This window comes from Schistocerca gregaria, chromosome 3, assembly GCF_023897955.1.
Source record: "Schistocerca gregaria isolate iqSchGreg1 chromosome 3, iqSchGreg1.2, whole genome shotgun sequence".
In the NCBI taxonomy this organism is placed as follows: Eukaryota; Metazoa; Arthropoda; class Insecta; order Orthoptera; family Acrididae; genus Schistocerca; species Schistocerca gregaria.
In genome coordinates, this window is record NC_064922.1 from 197,294,747 (window position 1) to 197,316,435 (window position 21,689).

The following is a 21,689-nucleotide window of genomic DNA, read 5'->3' on the forward strand; positions in this document are numbered from 1 at the left end:
AAATGCATGCGCCGTTGGAATACCTGCCCCGAGACAGACGGCCGTCGTTGTGAACAATTATTGCGAGCTACGTTGTTGTTATGTGGTGTACGCTACGGATACCCAGTAACGCAATAAATATGCATTTCCTATCAGTGCTTCCCCACCTCTATACAATTGGCTGTGAATCCACTGCCATCTGTTTCAATTTGACTCCAGAGGTTTGAGATAACCTGTAAGTTTTGATTTTGGTAGCAACTTCATTGTTTTCCGTGATTCCCTCTCAACGCCCACCTCTGTAAGTAACCTTTGGCAATTTACGTATTGCATCTAAAAGGACATTTTTCTCGTGTTGATGCAATCGATTACATTTCTGTCTTAAATGCGCGACCTGGCCCGCCTTTAATCCGACTTCACTCTTCATGTCAGCTGTAAGTTTTCTTAAATGGTACGGATAGGGTAAAGATAAGAAGCAAGAATTCCTAATGTAACCTGAGTACTAGGAAATGTAAAAAAAAAAAGAAAAAAAACACTGAAGAAGCTCACAGGATAGTTTCTGGGAATACCGTGATCGACTGTGTAAACTGTTTTCAGCTTGCTCCTTCACAAACCATAGCTTTCTAGTAATACTAAACTGATCACTATCATGCTTAAGACATTAGTGCATTATTGATCCATCGTGGAGCAAATATTGTGCAATTTGACTTAATATCCAAACAGTCACCATTCTGAGGGCTTCTCGTATGGCAAAAAAAAAATTCTGTAGTCTCGAATAAAAAGTAGAGTATTACTTAATACCCACCTGAAGTTACTGTAAGGCGCCTTACAGCTATCCAGGCGTATTTCTACACTGAAATCTCTTGAAAGTTTTGCAGAATACTCTATAAATGGGATCTGTTTGACACAAAGGCTGTAAAATAACACGAAATCCGTGGCAATATTATAGGAAAAGTAACTCAAACGTAGTTCTGTTCCTCAGTTCGTGAAATCATCATAGTTTGTAATCTATGCCTGCTGACATCTTCACAAAAATTTAATTCCTGTCGACACAACATCTTTTCTGGTCTTTATTCTGGCAATTTCCTTTCAGGAGAAAGATTAACAGACATGTCGGACGTTTGTCCAGGGAAAGAAGGAGCAGCATCTAGTGTCACCTTGAGAATAGTACTACGAACTTTTATCGCAGAACATCTGCTCTCGTAATTTTACCTTCAGTATTTAAGTGCTTCTCAGCGAAATGCTTAGCACAAAGTACAGAATTATTCCCAGGTGTGCAATTTACGCGATATATTGCTCGTAACTACTTAGCCCCAATGTTTGTGTCCTTTGGATATCAAAATGTTGAAATATATATTTCCTTGTTCGTCCTGTAATTTCCTGTACAACCTGGTACGCAACAAGTGTGCGCCTTTTTGAACACATACAACAAGTACCAGACCGATATACCCTTTTCACCAGCCACAGAAACATGCTACTCGCGATTAAGCAAAGTCTGTATTTATCAAGTATCTCCGGTTCTCCGTGTACTGTTTCCTGAGATCAAGACACATAAATCTTGAAAAAAAAATCACCTCATTAGAAGATCAGATACAACTGATGGTCCTCACACCGTCGCTAAAAGCTCACTGAAAGCATGAATCCCGCACTGGAAGCCTGAAGGATTACCTCGACGCTCACTTCGTGTCACGCGTGCTACCTTTCAGTTACCGCAGGCTCTACGTACTGTAGGCTACGGTTGTACTCAGGTGGAGGAAGACTATGTAGATTATGTGAAACATTAAAAGCACCATTTTGATGGTTCTCCATTTTTTGCTAATTCAGTCTCGAAATTTTTTAGATTGATGGTCTATGTAATTGTAGATGAAACTCTCCTAGCCTTTTGTGACCACCGTTCCGGCTGTGGAATGACAATGCAAGCCCAGCTCAATATTGGTTCTATTGATATCATTTAGTACAGCGTTAAACAGAGAACCCAACGATACAATATTTTGAAAAAAATATTTTTTTGATCTTCTCATTTTTAGTGAGTGCACCAAATGTGCAGTGTGCTTAACATTGCCCTTTCCTGTATGCAATATTAGAAACAATCATACCGCAGTTCATACGTATATTTATTTCACAGTATTTCAGTCGTTTTATTTCACTTTTATCAGTTTAATGTCTCATCACTGATTTTTCTCGGTGAGCAAGGCTTCTAAGACTCCGATCGATACGAAGAAAATATGTATATCATCCACATCACGTCTTCAGGCTGCATATTCACCGGTTTATAAAAAAGTAGTGTGGCGGCTGGAAGCAGAGAAAATGTTTCCATCACCAAAGTCAGCTATTTGAAACTACATCAGAAGAAGAAAGGAGAAGAGAATCAAATAACTACAGTAAACAAACAAAAAGCTGGAGAAGACCTTGTTATTTACTGCACTGATGTCGATAATAATTACACGTAATGATATGTAGAAAATGGCATTCTAACTGAATACTGTATCACGAACCATCTTCCCTATCCATTTTCTAAATCAAAAGTGAGTGGCTTTATTTTGTAAGAGAATCTAAGATTGTCAATGACGAGCACATCAAAGTCTTTTAGTATCTATGACCTTCCAGTTTGTAATATACTGGCGATAAATTGTCTTGAACTGTATATTGTTAAGCTTAAGGCTGCTGGAAGTCAGCGAGGGAACTCTAAGATAGAAAATCAGAGACACAATGCAAAGAGCACGTAAAGTGTTAGCGTTTAGGTTACTGGAGGTAAACCCTAAGGTTAGGGGTTGGGTTGGGTTGTTCGGGGGCAGAGACTAAACAGCGAGGTCATCGTTCTCATCGGATTAGGGAAGGACGGGGAAGGAAGTCGGCCGTGACCTTTCAAAGGAGCCATCCCGGCATTTGGCTGGAGCGATTTAGGGAAGTCAGGGAAAACATAAATAAGAATGGCCGGACGCGGGATTGAACAGTCGTCCTCTCGATTACGACTCCAGTGTGCTAACTACTGCGCCACCTCGTTGGGTCCCTAACGTTAGAGCCTTGTGAACTCCAGACGCTCTGGCCACTGCTCCACTGCAGAAGTTTCACTTCAGCAAGCTTAGTACTTACCCAGAGAAACACGTCAGTGGGCTTAAGCAAGTTATTCAGGTGGGAAATTGGTAAAAATGCAACAACAGCTGTACCTACTCACGAGAGGCTTCAGGGCAGTGCCAAGTAACGTAGAACGCTGTTATTACTAGCTATAATACGAAGGGCAGGGGCGTTTATCTTTCATCTGAACTGAGTGGCTACCAAACTTGGAGTTTGTTAATGTAACGAGCAGAAAATCCTCAACTAGGAAGAAGAAGGAGGAGATGGACCTAAACCTCGCTAGCTAGAGATAACAGAGAGGTGCAGAGCCCCACGTCAGGTTGGCCGATACACGTAAAGTGCTGGTTGATTGCTGGCCCCATTATAGATAGGGAGAAATAATGCTCCACTGTAATATTTTAAAAACGCTTGTTTTTTGTATCCTCAGAGAGTAGAGGTGCCAATTACACGTCGCACGTCGTCAGCCTAGGGCATACTCCGACAAGTCTGTTTTTTCACTTAGAGTAGCGCTCTCAAAGTGCTTATTTTTACAGCGCTCCTGATGATTGCTGTCTATGATAGCTCTCATCCAACAAGATGAGACACTGACTTCTGTTGTGCAACCACTTACATCTTTTGCTTTTTCTAATATTTAGAATTACCGGTGGCCTTCAGTGTAGTAGTTAATCTGATTGGAAATAAATAGTGTTAAACAGAGCCCTGAGTTCCTAGAATGTTCTGCTGGGAGCATCTTATCGAATCCCAAAATCCGCACCTCTTATAGGTGTCCTGTTACAGTGTTTGGAGCTGATTCAAGCAATCAGCCTGCGTTCATTGTAAGTTTCTGCATTTGTTCCTGACCGCTTGGAAAATGCAGCCTGACCTGTAACGCACTGCACTACCTCTGTCCTGTGTTACGACACCATAGCATCCACTGAACAAAAAGTTAATTTTTTTCCTAGACCTATTCGAAGGGGAAAATCTATGGTTCACAAGCAGTAGGCAGAAAGTGACACACATTACAAACGTCATTCTCATGTCTACTGCTGGTCAGTTTCTCCAGCAACACAGAAGGTATGGGTTTATTGGAAGGAGCTACTCCTGCATTTATTGCAGTAATCCTATAATCATAGTGGATTCAATGGTATCTGTTAAACCGCTGGATGAATCATTTTGCTGCATCGATGAAACGAGACAGGAAGATCGAAATATTTTCTTCTAGGCGGCCACTATTCATATATAACAAAACTAGAGATGATAAACTACGCATGAGAAAATTTTTGTTTGTTGCTGGCCATTAAAACTGAGACGCCATGGAAGCAGCATGCAGCAAATGTCCCAGAGCACGCCAGCAACTGACGCTAACCGCTAGTCCACATTGTATATATTGCAGTTGGCAGCTATACTGCCGCTCGCCTTGTTAGGTATCCCACGACTGCCATGCGAATATGGAACCAGCGGGCTTCGGGGGGCCACGCTCAGCGCCATGAAGGATCTCAACGGCCTCACGCTCCTAACACGTAAGACGACGAACATACAGGGTGTATAAAAAAGGACTCAACCAATTTGAAAATTCGTACATACTTAGTCATACGACCTACAGATCGTGGTGTCATCTTGAAGGAAAATAGATCAGGTTTTGATTCATCTGGTACGCTAGGTCAGAATCGCGCCACAATAAGCACTAGCGGCAGTAGCAGGAAAGATGGCTGCCTTTAATGGTCCCAAAGGGGCTCGCTGTGTGTTTTGCTTTGAAGAGCCTCTGTCTGCGACAACTGTCCAACGTAATTCTCGCACAAAATTTGGTAAGGGCTTCCCAGTAGGTTTATTATTTATGAGTGGCCTAAGTGTTGCTAATGAGACTAGATTTCACTAAGACATAACAAATCCTCAACTTACCGAGCGAGGTGGCGCAGTGGTTAGCACATTGAATTCGCATTCGGGAGGACGACGGTTCAAACCCGCGTTCGGCCATCCAGATTTAGGTTATCCGTGATTCCCTTAAATCACTCCAGGAAAATGAGGGAATGGATGGTTCCTTTGAAGGGGCACGGCAGTCTTCCTTCCCCATCCTCCCCTAATCCAATGAGACCGATGACCTCGCTGTTTGGTCTCCTCCCCCAAACAACCCCAACCCTTGTGTCTGATGACGCTGTAGAGCGAGTAAGACAAAGCTTTGTGAACAGTCCAATAAAATCGACCTGCCATGCTTCTTGAGAGCTTGGTATCCCATATTTGATTGTTTAATGTGTGCTACGAAAACGGTTGGATCTCAAACCATGCGAGTCTACAATGGTGCAAGAATTAAAAGATACCGTTAGGATTGCTTGTAACGCTTTCTGTGTGGAAAATGTTACATCAGTTGAAGATGAAGATTTCATTGAAAATTATCATTAGTGATCAATCGACTTTTCACTTAAGTGGTAAGGTTAATAAACACAACTGTAGGATTTGGGACAGTCAAAACAGGGAAATCCCAGGAACACGAATGTGATAGCTCAAAACCGAATGTGTTTTGGACATTAGACATCATATGGATTTACAGACCTTTGAATTTGCAAGCCAAACCTATCAACAGAATGGCGTACTTAGATATGCTGGAAAAATTGGATCTCAAACCATGCGAGTCTACAATGGTGCAAGAATTAAAAGATACCGTTAGAATTGCTAGTAACGCTTTCTGTGTGGAAAATGTTACATCAGTTGAAGATGACGATTTCATTGAAAATTATCATTAGTGATCAATCGACTTTTCACTTAAGTGGTAAGGTTAATAAACACAACTGTAGGATTTGGGACAGTCAAAACAGGGAAATCCCAGGAACACGAATGTGATAGCTCAAAACCGAATGTGTTTTGGACATTAGACATCATATGGATTTACAGACCTTTCAATTTGCAAGCCAAACCTATCAACAGAATGGCGTACTTAGATATGCTGGAAAAATTGGATCTCAAACCATGCGAGTCTACAATGGTGCAAGAATTAAAAGATACCGTTAGGATTGCTTGTAACGCTTTCTGTGTGGAAAATGTTACATCAGTTGAAGATGAAGATTTCATTGAAAATTATCATTAGTGATCAATCGACTTTTCACGTAAGTGGTAAAGTTAATAAACACAACTGTAGGATTTGGGACAGTCAAAACTCAGGGAAATCCCAGCAACACGAATGTGATAGCTCAGAACCGAATGTGTTTTGGACATTAGACAACAGATGGATTTACAGACCTTTGAATTTGCAAGCCAAACCTATCAACAGAATGGCGAACTTAGATATGCTGGAAAAATGTTTAGTCCCCCAGGTTGGTGTGATGGACAAGAAAGCAGTGTATAGTTTATGCAAGATGACGCACCACTACACACCTCTCCAACGTCTGGGATTTTCTAAATGTGCACTTTTCAGGTAAGAGGATTGGCTGAGTTGCGTGGTCTACATCTACATCTAAATCTAAATTCATACTCCGCAAGCCACCCAACGGTGTGTGGCGGAGGGCACTTTACGTGCCACTGTCCTTATCTCCCTTTTCTGTTCCAGTCGCGTATGGTTCGCGGGAAGAACGACTGTCTGAAAGCCTCAGTGCGCGCTCGAATCTCTCTAATTTTACATTCGTGATCTCCTCGGGAGGTATAAGTAGGGGGAAGCAGTATATTCGATACCTCATCCAGAAACGCACCCCCTCGAAACCTGGCGAGCAAGCTACACCGCGATGCAGAGCGTCTCTCTTGCAGAGTCTGCCACTTTAGTTTGCTAAACATCTCCGTAACGCTATCACGGTTACCAAATAACCCTGTGACGAAACGCGCCGCTCTTCTTTGGATCTTCTCTATCTCCTCCGTCAACCCGATCTGGTACGGATCCCACACTGATGAGCAATACTCAAGTATAGGTCGAACGAGTGTTTTGTAAGCCACCTCCTTTGTTGATGGACTACATTTTCTAAGGACTCTCCCAATGAATCTCAACATGGTACCCGCCTTACCCACGTTCTCCTGACCTGGTGGCTCTTAACTTTTCTCTTGAGCACTCATCAAGGATGTTACGTTTATTCTACTCTTACCGGATTCCCTATTAGAGCTCAGAGCTAGAATCGACCTCGTAAGACGCGCTTGACATGCTGCAGGAAGTTTGGGAAGAAGCCGCCTTAAGATGGGATGTGTGTCACGTAACCAATGGAAGTCCCATTGAACCTATTTAGGTATAAGGTTATAAACTTGACGTTTAGATAAAACCATGACTGTAAGTTAAATAAACAATAATATTAGTTTTCATAATTGTAAACTCCTTTTTGATACAGCCGTTATCCTTCATACTACACGCGGTAAGTATGATGAGACGATGACGTCCAATACCTTGTCGCCTGCTAGTGTTTCACTGTCATTAAGCCGTTAAGCCACTTTCCATCGACGCTCACGACAGTAGCACGCGAACAGTCCGTCAGCTTCGCCATTTGTGAGACACGTGCCAGGCCACAACAATCTGCCCTTTGCCAAAGTCGCTTTTGCCTGTCGATTTTTCCGTTTGCTGCCTGCATCGTCGCTAGAATGATTCCTTGCTCCTGTTTGCTCCAATTATACAGTTTTATTACTGTGTCAAATGCCCACAGTACCACCAGGAGCTGTGGGCAGTGGTCATTATATTCTGGCTCATCAGAGTAAGTATACGTTCCGATACTTCGACAGCTGAAAACGTTAGGAACACTGGAAGACCAACAAAATATTTCTTCTAGGCTTACATGCAGTGCCACTTGCCGAAAACTTTTTTTATGACTTATGTTGTGAGATTAGTTAAGATTTTTAGTTTCTGTCACTGACACGTTATTTTTGACCTATCTTTGATCGTATCTCGAGTCCATTTCATATGTTGCTCGTGACGTTGCAGTTTTAAACAATAGTAGTGCTTGCAACCTTTCAGTGTCTGTCTGCAGTGCGAATCACTGGGAAATAGGAAAGTAAATATCTTTTTTTCTTTTGTAGAATGTAGTGAAACGTGAAAAAGATGTTTCTTAGTACTAATTCAGTGTAAGCATTCAGTATTTAAGCATTCCATATTTGATTTTACTGTAAACATGTGTAATGCTCAAGCTAATTGCGCAACAAAAGAACTTACCAATACAGGATATCTGCAAGAGTTTTTCTCTTACGTTGTGTATTACTTCCAATGCCTCTTAAGTAGTTTTAGTTGGTTATTGATAACTAACATCTAGCAACAGTTAGTGATTACAATGGAGCTAATGGTATGGAACCTTTGCAGTCTCGCTGAAATGAGGTACTACTGGAAATGGAAACTCGTCGAGCCGTTAGTCACAATTAGAGGACTCGCAAGAGAAGTGTGTGAGAATGTACTTGAAATTCTCCCAAATAAAGGAATTGTATTTGGAATGTCCACAGAGGAATGTGAAATGACCTTCAACACGAAAAATATTCCACTTGGTAGCTATACCATAATAGCAGAGTAAGTATCTTGAAGAACTTTATTCCAATAAAACAAAGATATGTGTAAACAAATCCTTTTTTTTACTTTCTGGGTGTATTTTACAGTAAAATATTAAATTCCATATGATTTTAATTATCAAATATATTAATTTAAGAAGTAAAGCAATCAACCAGTTTTTTATGTAATTTTGTTTATACCAATACAAGTTTAGGGCTTTTGCCCATCTTCTGTGAGCGTAATACATATTTGTATCTTCACTAAGCACATTGTTGAAAACATCAACTACAGTTTGGGTGCATCGTGCAAAATAACAGTACTGTTTATTTACTACACTTTGTGAGACGTATATATACAATATATTACTAATAAAATGCACTAACGAGAAATATATTGTAAACTTGAAAACATACTACTCGCAAAGTGTAGTAAACAACATTGTTATTCTGCAGAGGACAGCTGCAATGTCCAAACTGCAGCCGATGTTTTTAACCATATGACTACTGAAGATTTTAATATGTAATACCCCAATTGCAGATGGGCAGAAACCCAAAACGTGTATTGGTATCTCATGTATCATTGCGCTCTCGATGTAACACATTTGTTAGTCCTGACCCCTATCACTCTGCATCCTGTGATGTAGAGGTCCCCCACAAGACTGCCTAAGAAAACATTGTAAATTAGATGATAAGAAAATTAATTGTTAATTCATAATGGGTTATGGTGCTATAATAATATAGGTGATATCAAGACTACTAGATGAAAAGAACTGTGAGACAATTTGTTTATTTATCAAATGATACAATATTAGGATCCCCACAAGCGTCACATATGCTTGTAAGTAAATCTATACAACTTCTTTATTTATCAACTGAAACAGTATTAGGGTCACCACAAGCTTCAAATACGCTTGAAAGTAAACCTAGGTGAAATGGATTACTACAAGGAAACATATAAACCTAATAATCAACGGAAACGAATTCAGTTTGAAATGGACTGATAACTGGTGGAGGAAAGACTGGGGTTGAATTAAGGATCTCAACCATTGCACTTTATTGTCTCCTAACTTCACGACACGTGTTCTCACAAACTAATTCATCAAATGAATGACCACTTAGGTCTAATGAAATACCAAAAAAAAAGGTAGAAGATCAGTACCATTTGCCTAGTTCTGTTCTCGAATTTAAACACATTACAGTTGATTTTTAGCCCCACGTTATCTACCTTGATTGTCATCTCTGTTCCTTCCGATGTGCAGTTAGTTCTTTGCATTGCGCAGTCCTTACCGTGGCTGACTTGTTGGTTATGGCAACAGACAGTGCGGTCCATATGCAAGTCTCGCTCTTGCATGACATGCCAGTAACGGATGAAAATATAATCCTACCACAGTCTACATCTGCGTCCATCAGTGGCCCTGTGATATCACTCAGAGCAAACAGCAAATGTTTGGCTGTAATGGTGGAAAGCTACGGGTTACCGAAAACTTTCTAAGCAACTTCTCTTTAGAAGCTAGACTGGACAGCAAGTCTGTCCTCTCCTAAAACCGAATAGGTGATGAGGTCCGAACACTGACTGTTTTCTACGTGAAGACTGAGACTCTCCACTTGACCTTAGAGCAGTGCGTCCTCTCCTCGACCCAGACCATTCCCTGGAAATATACAAGACACAGCTCTTAATAAAAATAGTTTACAATAAAGTTTAATATCTAAACGGGTTGTCTAACAAAAGGAGCCAACTGGACTCTGCCTCGCCTAAGGCAGAAAGCTCACCCATAACTCATCCCTCCGTTTCAACACGGTAGAGCTAAGTTTCCTCTCCAACTATAATTAAGCCAAATATCAAATGTGTAATTCTGAGGAGGGCTTCTGTGATGTGATGAGCGCAGAGATGATGCTGTCAGGACGGAAAGCTGTGTCACCTGCATCTCACCATTTCGGGTTTGACTCAGAAACAGCACCTACATCTACATCTACATGGATACTCTGCAAATCACATTTGAGTGCCTGACAGGTGGTTCATCGAACCACCTTCACAATTCTCTATTATTCCAATCTTGTTCAGTGTGCGGAAAGAACGGACACCTATATCTCTGATTTCCCTTATTTTATTACGATGATTGTTTCTCCCTACGTAGGTCGACGTCAACAAAATATTTTCACATTACGAGGAGAAAATTCGTGGCTGAAATTTCGTGAGAAGATTCAGCCGTAACGAAAAACGCCTTTGTTTTAATGATGTCCATCCTAAATCCTGTATCATTTCAGTGACACACTCTCTCCTATTTCGCGATAATATGTGCTGCCGTTTTTGAATTTTGTCGATGTACACCGTCAATGCAGTCTGCTAAGGATCCCACACCGCACAGCATTGTTCCAAAAGAGGACGGATAACATAGTGTAGGCAGTCTCTTTAGCACATCTGTTGCATTTTCTAAGTGTCCTGCTAATAAAACACAGTCTTTGGTTAGCTTTCCCCACGACATTATATATGTGTTCTTTCCAATGTAAGTTGTTTGTAATTGTAATTCCTAGGTATTCAGTTGAATTTACAGCGTATAGATTTGAATTATTTATAGTGTAACCGAAGTTTAACGGATTCCTTTTTGCACTCATGTGGATGACCTCACACTCTTCATTCTTTAAGATCAATTGCCAGTTTTCGCTTCCTTCAGATACCTTTTCTAAGGTGTTTTGCAACCTGTTTTGATCTTCTGATGGCTTTACTAGTCGATAAATGACAGCATCATCTGCAAACATCCTAAAAGGGCTGCTGAGACTGTCGCCCGTCTGGCTAGCCGCGCCGTATAACGCACTGCTTACCGAGCGGGAAGGCGTGGCGGTCCCCGGCACGAATCCGCCCAGTGGATTAGTGTCGAGATCCGGTGTGCCAGCCAGCCTGTGGATGGTTTCTAAGGCGCTTTTCCATTTACCTCGGGGAATGCGGGCTGGTTTCCCTTATTCCGCCTCAGTTACACTATGTCGGCGATTACTGTGCAAACACTGTCCCCACGTACGCGTACACCATAATTACTCTACCACGCAAATATTGGGGTTACAGTCGTCTGGTATGAGACGTTCCCGGGGAAGTCCACTGGGGACCTAACTGCACAATGACCCTGGGTTCAGTGGGGGAGGCGGTGGTGTGGAGTGAACTGCTGTGGCCAGTTGTGGGGTTGTGAACCACTGAGGGCTACGGCGAGACGAAGCCCCTCCGTCGCTTGTAGGTCCCCAGTTTGATACACAATACACAATAGCTGTGTTTCACAAGAACGGTGCTTCCTAAATCCGTGTTCACTATGTATCAATAGACAGTTGTCTTCGAGGTAATTCATAATGTTCGAACACAATAAACGTTCCAAAATCGTGCTACATATTGACGTTAATGATATGGGCCTGTAATTTAGCCGATTACTCCTGCTATCTTTCTTGAATATTGGTGTGACCTGTGCAACTTTCCAGTCTTCGGGTGCGGATTTTTATTCAAGCGACACGTTGTATATGCTTGTTAACTACTTAGCTATTGTATCAGCATACTCTGAAAGGAACCTAACTGGTATACATCGGGACCGTGATTTAAGTTACTTCACTACACCGTGGATGTTTACGTCTAAGTTACTCGTCCTGGTAGCAGTTCTAGAATCAAATTCGAAATTATTTACTTCGTCTTCCTTGGTGAAGGAACTACGGAACGCTGTGTTTATTAACTCTCCTTTGGCAGCACTGTGTTCGACAGTATTTCCATTGCTACTGTGCAGAGAAAGTATTGACTGTCTCTTGCCACGAGCGTAATTCACATACGAACAGAATCTCTTTGGATTTTCCTGTCAGGTTTCGAGACAAAGTTTCGTTGTGGAAAGTATTATAACCATCTCGCATTAAAGTCCGCGCTAAATTTCGCGCTTCTGTAAAATATCGCCAGTCTCTGATATTTTGCGTCCGTTTAAATTTAGCATTTTTTCTCGTTGTTTCTGCAAAAGTGTTCTGACCAGATCTGTGTACCAAAGAGGATCAGTTCCATCGCTTGCCAATTTATTTGGCGTAAATCTCTCAATTGCTGCCGATAATATTTCTGTGAATTCAAGCCACATCTGCATACTATTACATTGTTAATTTGGAAGGAGTGGAGATTGTCTCTCAGGAAGGCGTAAAGTGAATTTTTATCTGCTTTTTAGCTTAGGTATATTTTTCGTTTATTTTTGGAGGATTTGGGGGTTACTGTACTTAGTCTCGCTACGACAACCCTGTGTTCACTAATCCCTGTATCCGTTCTGATGCTTATTGTTAGCTCAGGAAGCATTATCTGGCGTCCATGCACCCGACGTCTGATACTGAAAGCTAATGCCCTAGCTCCGCCCCTCTGCACTGTCCATGTGCAGTGTCTACAGGCTAGGCGACTCTGGCGGTTCAGTGGGGCAGATACCATGAGCCACCTCTTGCTGTCTGCGAGCCCTCCACGGCCATCCAAGCACACCCTGAAACCGCCTGCACGATACTCAAACGCAGTCCTGTGTTGCACCTCCCTGCCACCCAGACGCCCGTCCGCAGGCGAACGGACGAAGTTTGAACAGAAAACTACTCCCCCAAACATCAGATGCTCTACTGTAGTCTTAACTGCAACACAACTTCATGAAGTTAAATTTACTGAAGAAGCTTTATGCCTGAACGTCGTAGCCACCTACACTACTGGCCATTAAAATTGCTACACCACGCAGATGACGTGCTACAGACGCGAAATTTAACCGAAAGGAAGAAGACGCTCTGATATGCAAATGATTAGCTTTTCAGAGCATTCACACAAGATTGGCGCCGGTGGCAACACCTACAACGAGCTGACGTGAGGAAAGTTTCCAACCGATTTCTCATACACGAACAGCAGTTGACCGGCGTTGCCAGGTGAAACGTTGTTGTGATGCCTCGTGTAAGGAGGAGAAATGCGTACCATCACGTTTCAGACTTTGATAAAGGTCGGACTGTAGCCTATCGTGATTGCGGTTATCGTATCGCTACATTGCTGCTCGTGTTGGTCGAGATCCAATGACTGTTAGCAGGATATGGAATCGGTGGGTTCAGGAGGGGAATACAGAACGCCGATCTGGATCCCAACGGCCTCGTATCACTAGCAGTCGAGATGACAAGCATCTTATCTGTATGGTTGTAACGGATCGTGCAGCCACGCCTAGATCCCTGAGTCAACAGATGGGGACGTTTGCAAGACAACAACCATCTGCACGAACAGTTCGACGACGTTTGCAGCAGCATGGACTATCAGCTCGGAGACCATGGCTGCAGTTACCCTTGACGCTGCATCACACTCAGGAGCGCCTGCGATGGTGTACTCAACGACGAACCTGGGTGCACGAATGGCAAAACGTCATTTTTTCGGATGAATCCGGGTTCTGTTTACAGTAGCATGATGGTCTCATTGGAAGCGAGTATTCGTCATCGCCTTACTGGTGTATCACCTGGCGTGATGGTATGGGGTGTCATTGGTTAGACGTCTTGTTCGCATTGACGACACTTTGAACAGTGAACGTTACATTTCAGATGTGTTACAACCCGTGGCTGTAGCCTTCTTTCGATCCCTGCGAAACCCTACATTTCAGCAGGATAATGCACCCACCGCATGTTGCACGTCCTGTACGGGCCTTTCTGGATACAGAAAATGTTCAACTGCTGTCCTGGCCAGCACATTCTCCAGATCTCTCACCAACTGAAAACGTCTGGTCATGATGGCCGAGCAACTGGCTCGTCACAATACGGCATTCACTACTCATGATTATCTGTTGTATCGTGTTGAAGCTGCATGGGCAGCTGTACTCGTACACGCCATCCAAGATCTATTTGACTCAATGCCTAGGTGTGTCAAGGCTGTTATTACGGCCAGAGGTGGTTGTTCTGGGTACTGATTTCTCAGGATCTATGCACCCAAATTGTGTGAAAATGTAATCACAAGTCAGTCCTAGTATAATATATTTGTCCGATGAATACCCGTTTATCATCTTCATTTCTTCTTGGTGTAACAGTTTTAATGGCCAGTAGTGTATTCATTAAGAGAGACTAAAAAGGAAATGAAGTTCCATAAACTCGAATTTATTTTATATCACTCTGTAATTAACAAAGGAGGAGGACACCACAACCTGGACAACACCTCATAGAATAAACAAGAATACGCACAGAATGTGGCTGGGTACCGTAATATAATCCAGATCCAAAGAGCTCCGCAAGCAGGAAAATAGATAAATTAATATGGACTCTGATGTGTTATTGTTTAAAACATTATTTAATCAATTGATTCTCTTGTATATCAAGGCGGATGAGTGTAAGACTACAAATTAACAGCTCAGGAATTTGATACCGTGTCGCTAAAAGATTTTTTGTGTGACGCTTATTAATTCCCTAACCTCTCTCAGTGGTCTGTATATTGGATAATGCTACGTTTCACCATGGAGTTCGCATTTACGTTCCCAGCAACTGGCTGGATAAGTCAGCTGAAAGGTTGGTGGGCAGCTCGGGCATACCATATACAGCTGGACCATGCTAAAGAAAACACTACAGTGAGCAGAGAACATCTGAGAACAACTTTACATTATTTAGTTAGTTATCTGCATATTCTATGCATTATAAAAGCGATATCAGTTTTACAGTTACTGTTAAATTTATCAGTGAATAGTATAGAAACATATTGGGCATTTACATGATTATCTTAAACTGCCTTTTTTTTCTTTCACGTGACATATACTTAACTATGTTTAACTTCTCTCTCAATATTCACAGTTGCTGTCTAAAGGCTTTATTAATGCAGGTATTGAATAAAATCAAAATAACTTATGTGAAATTCTATCTGGACGGTTATCTGACAGGAAACGTTATTTTTATCCAAACAAACTAAATATATACATAGAACAATCATGCTTTAGTAATAGCATAGACAATACCTTAATTAATAACTATTTCTAAGCCAGTGTGACATTTGTGGTAAGCTAAAATGATGTCCTACACACTATACATTTAAAGCAGTTGTTGCTGAAATCTGAGACTAGCACAAATATTCCTCGATGCGGCCGTATAGAAAAACGTCGTTTCATTTAGAGATATCGTTTGCAAATAAGAGATTAACTGTTGTTGATGCCTTCGTGTCTATAATGGCCAAATAAAACTCGGCGAACTTTTTGAGAATGTCTATGGCACATTATTAATAACAAAGCTTTTCTCAAACAATTTTTTAATCCGTGTACTTTGCTTGAGTGTGATACCTGAAATGTAGATTATAACGCTGTTTTGAATCTGATTGTCATTTTCTTCATGTCATTCAGTATTATCATATTAAATGTAGTAGATTCATTCTTACTGCTTTTGTTAGTTTCCGACCCGTTTTTTAAAATAAAATTGCACATTATATTTATTATTATTTGTGTGATTGTTGTTATAATTATTATTTGCAGGCTATATGTTGGCAGTATACCCGCATACAGCATTGAGGACATTGAACAATTCAGAAAGGTAGAAGAAGAAGGAAGTTTGTGCATGGAACTAGTGAATGTGCTTTTTAATGAATTAAAGATTTATATGGACTGTACGCTGCCTCAAGCAATATGGTGAGTAATTGTGTATTTAATAAGCAATATAATTTGTAAACCATTTCTATAACGCTGTCTATATTGAACAGTCGGAATTCTCATTGAAATAGTTTGTCTCAAATTTTGTTTAAGAACATTATGGGCTCGACTCTTGCGAATAGGTAATCGTTTGTTGTCGTACAGCAATAGCTGACGTCTCGTTTTAGTTGGTAGCCTCTCTCTTAATTTGTTTTTGCAAAATGATGGTTACACATTATTTGTCGTCTTAAATTCAGTTTCTTCACCTTTTTTGTAACATTAAGATCACAGTAGGTTCTTCGACCACTCCAGAAACTCTCCTCTGAAAGTTTTTGTGTCGATGATATAGCCAAGTCTTCAGGCTTGGATAGTTCGTAAGATACTGGATTTAGTCCCAGTACGTGATTAAAAAATTCTTTCAGAATTTAATCTTATTTGCATATGTAAAACGTTCTGTATGTATGTATGTGTGTGTGTGTGTGTGTGTGTGTGTGTGTGTGTGTGTGTGTGTGTGTGTGGTCCAAGAATATTTCTGGAACTCCTGTATGGATTCTCACCAAACTTAGTACCATATGACATAGTACAGGGAAATCTTTACGTGTTAGTGAGACACACCTAGCACCCATACTTACAAGGGGAAAGATGTGAGCGAGGTGACGTACTAACATATCTCGGGAAGTCCTGTAGCAATTTCAACTCAATTTTGCGCATATGCGACTTAGAATTTGGAAAAGTGTGCTGTTGGAATAAGACTCCGTTAGCACCAATATCGGATGGTGTATAGGGTGTGAAAGGGTTGACTTATAGAAATAATCTGAAACGTTGTTAAACTCCGATTAAAATTAATTGCGTCTGATGAATTACAGTAGCTAGTAGCATTCCTACCTACGAGCACCCAGCCACGAGTCACAAGGCGCTGCACTTACCTACGAGGTGCATTCAAGTTCTAAGGCCTCCGATTTTTTTTCTCTGGGCTGGAAAGAGGTAGAAACATGCACATTGTTTTAAAATGACGCCGCGTTCATTGTCAATACGACCCAGAGATGGCAGCACTGTACGGCAGATGGAATTTTACCGCCAGCGGCGAGAATGAGAACTGTTTTAAATACTTAAAATGGCGATCATTCGTTTTCTGAATTTGCGTGGTGTGAAACCAATTGAAATTCATCGACAGTTGAAGGAGACATGTGGTGATGGAGTTATGGATGTGTCGAAAGTGCGTTCGTGGGTGCGACAGTTTAATGAAGGCAGAACATCGTGTGACAACAAACCGAAACAACCGCGGGCTCGCACAAGCTGGTCTGACGACATGATCAAGAAAGTGGACAGAATTGTTTTGGGGGATCGCCGAATGACTGTTGAACAGATCGCCTCTAGAATTGGCGTTTCTGTGGGTTCTGTGCACACAATCCTGCATGACGACCTGAAAATGCGAAAAGTGTCATCCAGGTGGGTGCCACGAATGCTGATGGACGACCACATGGCTGCCCGTGTGACATGTTGCCAAGCAATGTTGACGCGCAACGACAGCATGAATGGGACTTTGTTTTCGTCGGTTGTGACAATGGATGAGACGAGGATGCCATTTTTCAATCCAGAAACAAAGCGCCAGTCAGCTGAATCAAAGCACACAGATTCACCGCCACCAAAAAAATTTCGGGTAACCGCCAGTGCTGAAAAAATTATGGTGTCCGTTTTCTGGGACAGGGAGGGCGTAATCCTTATCCATTGCGTTCCAAAGGGCACTACTGTAACCGGTGCATCCTACGAAAATGTTTTGAAGAACAAATTCCTTCCTGCACTGCAACAAAAACGTCCGGGAAGGGCTGTGCGTGTGCTGTTTCACCAAGACAACGCACCCGCCCATCGAGCTAACGTTACGCAACAGTTTCTTCGTGATAACAACTTTGAAGTGATTCCTCATGCTCCCTACTCACCTGACCTGGCTCCTAGTGACTTTTGGCTTTTTCCAACAATGAAAGACACTCTCCGTGGCCGCACATTCACCAGCCGTGCTGCTATTGCCTCAGCGATTTTCCAGTGGTCAAAACAGACTCCTAAAGAAGTCTTCGCCGCTGCCATGGAATCATGGCGTCAGCGTTGTGAAAAATGTGTACGTCTGCAGGGCGATTACGTCGAGAAGTAACGCCAGTTTCATCGATTTCGGGTGAGTCGTTAATTGGAAAAAAAAAAAAATCGGAGACCTTAGAACTTGAATGCACCTCGTACAAAACTGGCAACGCTGCAAACTCGTGGCGCTAGAGCAAAAAACCACCACTCGCCTTGCTCATACCAGTCACAAAGTAATTTTAATAGAAGTTTGGCGTCGAATCCAAAGTTTTCAGCATTTATGGCCTGATTGGCAAAAGTTCCGATGACATTTGATCCCGAGGAGTGGATTTGGTGGCAGTAAGTGGAGGAATGAAAGCTCAGACGAGTTTTTACCAAAGTTTCTGTATGTGAAAAAAAGTACAACTTTGAGACTACACCCCTAGCACACCGATGGATGGGTATGAGCGTAGGAGGGAACTGTAATCATAACTCTGGAAAGCATGGAGAAATTTCAAGAACAAATAGAAATCATTTGGCTCAATATCTATGAAAAACTACTGGAGGGGGGTGTGGTGGGGCGGAGGGTACGAAAGACACTGCTATCACCTCGATTTGTGTGGCTCGGATTGGAAAAGTAATAAGGTATGAGGAAAATTCTAGAACGCGTGGAGCAATTTTGTTGCTGCGTATTGTCGAGCTCAGGCACGACGATCAAAAACGGAAGAGGAGAGAGGGCTGTGAGACAACGTCAGCGAGGAGTATGCTGACAGATCCCTCTCTAGGACGCCACCGAGACAAGAGCGCCATCTAGGACAAGAAATATAAGCGCCGCTCCGCCAGGCCGCGGCCCGACACCTGGAGGGGGCTAACAGAGTGGCCTGCCTGCGGCTGGACGACCAATCGGCTTGGCAAGCAACGAAAAGCTTCCTACGGCGCTCCCAGAGGATTCCTCCGATTCGCGATGGACAACGCGTCGTCTGCGACCCTGACGAGAAAGCTAATCTACTTGCCGACTTCCGCCCTGTTGACGACCCCGTCGACGCTGCTACCATCCACGAGGTCGCCACGAGGCCACCGGTGCTCCTCGCTCTGCAGGGGGAGGGGGACGAGATCGACCGCACTACTGCCGACGAGGTTGCCGAATCTCTACGCCATCTCGACAACAGGGAAGCAGGAGGCCCAGATGAAGTCCCAAATGCTATCCTCAAGTAGTTTCCATCTCCCGTCCATGCTCAACTGGCTGCCATCTTTAACGAGACACTCCGCTCTGGCTGTTATGCAACTGCCGCGATAGTAGCCATTCCAAAACCTGGTAAGGATCTCCGGCTTGCGAACATCTATAGGCCAATTAGACTTCTGCCGTCTGTCTCCAAGTGCTTCGAATGGCTCTACCTCCATCGTCTGCTGCACCATGTTGAAGCAGAAGCCATTCTCCCCGAAGAGCAGTTCGGTTTTCGAAGAGGCCATTCTACGGAACAGCAATTACTTCGTCTCGTTGAAGAAGCCTTCGATGCTATGGATCGCCACGAATACCTCGGAGCCGTTTTGTTAGACGTCTCGAAGGTGTTCGACAGTGTGTGGCACGAGGGACTCCTGTACAAGCTCTTAGTGCAGGGGATCCCCGTGCCACATGTTCGCCTCATCCGCAGTTACCTGGCAGATCGGACGATCCACGTGCGGGCCCAGACTGGGACGTCCACCGGCCGCCGCATCCGGGCAGGTGTGCCTTAGGGATCGGTCCTCGGGCCGATCCTCTACACCCTGTTCACCACGGATACTCCTAAGACTGACCGCGTACAGCTGGCTCTGTACACGGATGATACTGCTGTCTTCGCCCGAAGTATGGGCCCCATCTTCTGCAGCAGAGGCTCCAGCTCGCAATGCGACGATCTCGTCCGTTGGGCGGTTAGGTGGCGCCTCCGCTGTAATGCAGCGAAGACTCAAGCCCTCATTGTTACCCGCCGTCGCGTCCCCTTGGACCTCCGACCACCGGCAATCGCCGGCAGTGCTGTTCCATGGAGCGACACCGCACGATACCTGGGCGTCACGCTCGACCGCCGTCTTACGTGGCGCCACCATATCGCGGATGTCAGAGGAAAGGCTTCAAGAAGACTCGGTCTCCTTTATCTCCTCCTCAACCCGAGCTCAACTACCTCCTCACCTCGGGGTGACACTCTTCAAGGCGCTGCTCCGCCCTGTCCTCCAGTACGCCGCGGTGGTATGGTGGAATGCTGCTGACGATCACGTCCTGAAGCTGGAGGCCCTGCAAAATCGAGCCCTCCGGCTTGCATTCCACGTGGATCGCAACTTCCCTTCGGCGGTTGAACACCAGATGGCTGGAATACAACGGCTGCGCGAACGTTTCCGCGAGACGGCGCAACTCTTCTATCAGAAGACGCAAGTTTCGCACAATCCGAAAATAGGGGCGCTTGGGAGGAAAATTTAATTTCGAGCATCCACCCGATGGCCAGACCTGCTAGTCGACAGGATCGGTTAGCCGGTGACGACCTCCACTGACGGATCGTCCCGAAGACAAACATACCGCGAAGTCCTTACCTCTCACCAACTCAGACTCGGGAGGAGAAGCTGCAAGGCTGGACACTCCATAGACACACGGGTTGAAGTCCACCTCCACTGAAGATCCGTGGCGCCGCGGCCAGAGTTGAAGTCGAGCCGACCTAAGAACGCTACATCAGTGGCTTAGAAACTGTATTGGCTCGCTTGTATTACAAATTGTATATACTGAAGAGCTTGCTTATGTTTGTCTGCTGCCCCTTGCTTGCGCCACGTCTATGTCTCACAAGGTTAAGTATTGTAATCATTTCCTTTTGTAATAAACTCCATTAATACGATTTGCTTGAATTGTTGTCTAGCGATACGAGAAAGCAGCTTTCCTAGGCACCCTATATTAGACGAGTGGGCAGAACACAACTCATTTCAGTCAAATTTAGCTGATTAGCCAAAGCATTATGACGACGGCGTGATTTAATGCCTCCAGGTGACAATGCGGACACGTTACTAATGCGTTTAATCATAGCAGAGACGAACGGAGAATCCTTCTAACGATGAAATAGGCAGCAAATGGGGAAACGTTCTAACATAAGTGACTCTCACAAAGGACAGTTTGCTACTGCCCGTTGGCCTGGAACGAGCATGTCGAAAACGGCGAAGCTGGGTGTCTACTCGCGTGCGCTGAGTGACCATTTACATAAAGTGGTCGAGCGATGGCGAAACCACGAGTAGGCGACAAGCTGTTGAGCGCTCACGCCTCACCACAGTGCGTAGAGGTTGGAGGATTGTCCACTGTGTACAGCAGGGTGGACTGCGATCTGTGGCAGTCTGACGACAGAGTACGGTGCTGTTGGTGGCAGAAGTGTTGCGGAAAACGCCACTCAGCGCACATGAATGAAAATCGGACTCCCAGCAGAGGACTCTCTACGTGTTACCAAGTTTACCCAACTAGGTCTTCAGTTACGGTTGCAGTGGGCGCGGGATCATGGAGACTGGAACGTGGGTTAATGGAAACGTATCGTCTGGTCAGCTGAATCACGTTCCTTGTTACACAAGATCGACGGTCGT